The sequence below is a fragment of the Grammomys surdaster genome, unplaced genomic scaffold, assembly GCF_004785775.1.
Source record: "Grammomys surdaster isolate TR1022 unplaced genomic scaffold, NIH_TR_1.0 143, whole genome shotgun sequence".
Lineage (NCBI taxonomy): Eukaryota > Metazoa > Chordata > Mammalia > Rodentia > Muridae > Grammomys > Grammomys surdaster.
The window spans coordinates 5,769,663-5,772,978 of record NW_021604601.1 but is presented as its reverse complement, the minus strand read 5'-3'; the positions used below and the strand labels follow the sequence as shown (position 1 = coordinate 5,772,978).

At 45.6% G+C, this 3,316-nt stretch overlaps 1 pseudogene; it reads right to left on the bottom strand.

Annotated features, from left to right (window-relative positions):
* Positions 1–326: 326 nt before the first annotated feature.
* Positions 327–2,535, bottom strand: LOC114618611 (annotated as a pseudogene).
* Positions 2,536–3,316: the final 781 nt, after the last annotated feature.

The following is a 3,316-nucleotide window of genomic DNA, read 5'->3' as shown; positions in this document are numbered from 1 at the left end:
TAGATGCTATCATAGAAATGTGGTATGAGAAGAATAAAATGTAGAGGGTACCACTCACTACATTGGGCATAGTAAACATACTTTTCATAAGTTTGCCCTCAAGTACAACTCTTTTTTTTGTATAAAACTGCATCTTCTTTATTTACATACTTTTAATTTCAGAACAAAATAAAACAACCAAAAAAACCACAATACACAACACCCAACCCTGCTATTCTGTGGGAGGGGATCTTCCTGCCTTAAAGCTCAAGGACAGGATAGGAGATTCCTGTAGACATGAGCCAGGTGGGTCAGGGCCAGTCAAGGCTGCTGGGGGAGCCGCAGCGATACTATACAGAGGGCAGGGGTTGCTGGGAGCCTTTAATCCACTTCTTCTATGCGAGAGGCATCCTCATCACCTTCCAGTGGGGGGATCTCATCAGGAACAGCAGCACTGGGCTCTTCCGCAGTGACCTCATCTTCATCAATGCCCAGGCCCAGTTTAATCATGCGGTAGATGCGGTTCGAGTGGGTTTGGGGATCCTCAAGTGAGAAACCAGAGGAGAGCAGGGCAGTTTCAAACAGCAGCACCACCAGGTCCTTGACAGCTTTGTTGTTTTTGTCTGCCTCTGCCTTCTGCCGCAGGGTCTCCACAATGGGGTGGTCAGGGTTGATCTCTAGGTGTTTCTTGGCCATCATGTAGCCCATTGTAGAGTTGTTTTGAAGTGCCTGAGCCTTCATGATCTGTTCCATGTTGGCTGTCCAGCCATAGGTGTTTGTCACAATGCAGCAGAGGGAAGACACAAGCCTATTGGAGATTGTCACTTTTTCCACCTTCTTGTCCAAGATCTCCTTCATGAGCTTGCAGAGATTCTCAAACTTTGCCTTGCTCTCTTCCATCTTCTTCTTCTCTTCCTCATTCTCTGGTAGCTCCAGGCCCTCCTTAGTCACTGAGACCAGGCTCTTTCCATCAAATTCCTTGAGCTGCTGCACGCAGTACTCATCGATAGGCTCAGTCATATACACCACCTCAAAGCCCCGCTTCCACACACGCTCCACAAAGGCAGAGTTAGCCACTTGCTCTTTGCTCTCACCAGTGATATAGTAGATGGACTTCTGTGTCTCCTTCATGCGAGACACATACTCTGACAGGGAAGTCATCTCATCTCCAGACTGAGAGGTGTGATAGCGAAGGAGCTCAGAGAGGCGGCGACGGTTCGTGGAATCTTCATGGATCCCAAGCTTTAAATTCTTGGAGAACGCCTCATAAAACTTCTTGTAGTTCTCTTTGTCTTCAGCCAACTCTGAGAAGAGCTCAAGGCACTTCTTCACAATGTTTTTGCGGATGATTTTCAGGATCTTGCTCTGCTGGAGCATTTCTCGGGAGATGTTCAGAGGCAGGTCCTCAGAGTCAACCACACCACGGATAAAGTTGAGGTACTCAGGGATCCGCTCATCACAGCTGTCCATGGTGAACACACGACGGACATACAATTTGATGCTTTTCTTCTTCTTGTTCTCAAAAAGGTCAAAGGGAGCTCACCGGGGAATGAAGAGCAATGCCCTGAATTCCAACTGACCTTCTACAGAGAAATGCTTGACTGCCAAGTAGTCTTCCCAATCATTGGTGAGGCTCTTGTAGAATTCACCATATTCCTCCTGAATGATGTCATCTGGGTTTCTGGTCCAGATAGGCTTCCTCTTGTTCAGCTCTTCCTGGTCAATGTACTTCTCCTTGATCTTCTTTGTTTTCTTTTTCTTGTCTTTGCTGCTGTCATCCTCCTCATCAGATCCCACTTCTTCAATCTTAAGCTTTCCTCATCATCCTTATCTTCCTCCTCTTTCTCACCTTTCTCTTCCTCTGCCTCATCATCACTGATCTCCTTCTCTCGCTCCTTCTCCAAGTAGAGGGTGATGGGATAGCCTATGAACTAGGAGTGTTTCTTCACCACTTCCTTGACCCTCCTTTCCTCTAAATACTCTGTCTGGTCTTCCTTGAGGTGAAGAATGACTTTGGTACCCCGGCCAATGGGCTCACCATGGTCTGCACGGACGGTGAAGGATCCGACAGCAGCAGACTCCCAGTCGTACTGCTCGTCATCGTTGTGCTTTGTGATCACAACCACTTTCTCTGCCACAAGGTAGGCCGAGTAGAAGCCGACACCAAACTGCCCAGTCATGGAGATGTCTGCACCAGCCTGGAGAGCCTCCATGAAGGCCTTTGTGCCAGACTTAGCAACGGTTCCTAAGTTATTAATGAGGTCAGCCTTGGTCATGCCAATGCCAGTGTCCACCAAGGTCAACCTGCGCTCCTGAGGGTTGGGGATGATGTCAATTTTCAGCTCTTTCCCGCTGTCCAGCTTGGAAGGGTCTGTGAGGCTCTCATACCGAATCTTGTCCAGGGCATCAGAAGCGTTAGAGATCAACTCCCGGAGGAAAATTTCCTTGTTTGAATAGAAAGTGTTGATGATGAGAGACATCAGCTGGGCAATTTCTGCCTGAAAGGCAAAGGTCTCCACCTCTTCCTCTCCATGGTGCACTTCCTCAGGCATCTTGACGGGAAAGCTGAGTGGTAGTAGAGAGCAGGGTGGTGGGCTCGAACCACATCCGACTTGCACGGCAAGCCTAGGCTGCGCAGGGGTGACTCAAGAGCACAGCTTTTTAATTAGTGAGAAAATATAGTCTACTGTAGTCAACTAACATATTTAAAGCAGTAATGAAATGCCTTCATCAATACCATATAGTAAGGTTTCTGTTTTTGCATTTTATACATACATTTTTACTTAATTCTTTTCCATATTTTAGTGCTCAGCAAAAAGTTTTTGAAGAAGTTTTCTGTCACCCCAATCAATGACTAATTACTAATTAAGCTAACTACTTTAACCCAAAGAATACAACTGTATTTGGTAACAAATTTCCACAATTGCCAGCTTCGTGTACATTGATTGCTTTCTGTACTAAACTACATAGTTCACATTTTAAACTATGCTAGAATGTTTTTGTTTACTCTTCCTCTCACATCTGGGTTCCATCATTGTACAACTCATGAGCTTTTAAGGACCTGGACAATGCCTGTAGAAGCATTGATTCAATAGCAGGAAGAATTTTGGCTAAAGGAACCTCTTACAATCTGTTCTGTGGGTTGGTAGTTCAGCCTGAATTAGAGTGTGCAGGTTAATGTAATTCTTGACAACTAGACATGGGCGAGCTTAAGTTCCCGTTTGAATACAGCTCTACCTCTATTTCACTGAGATTATCTCAGTGCTGATTTTACACCATAATCTAGTTTCATAAAATCTTTTGACCAAAAGCAATTTACTGGAGAAATGGTTTGTTC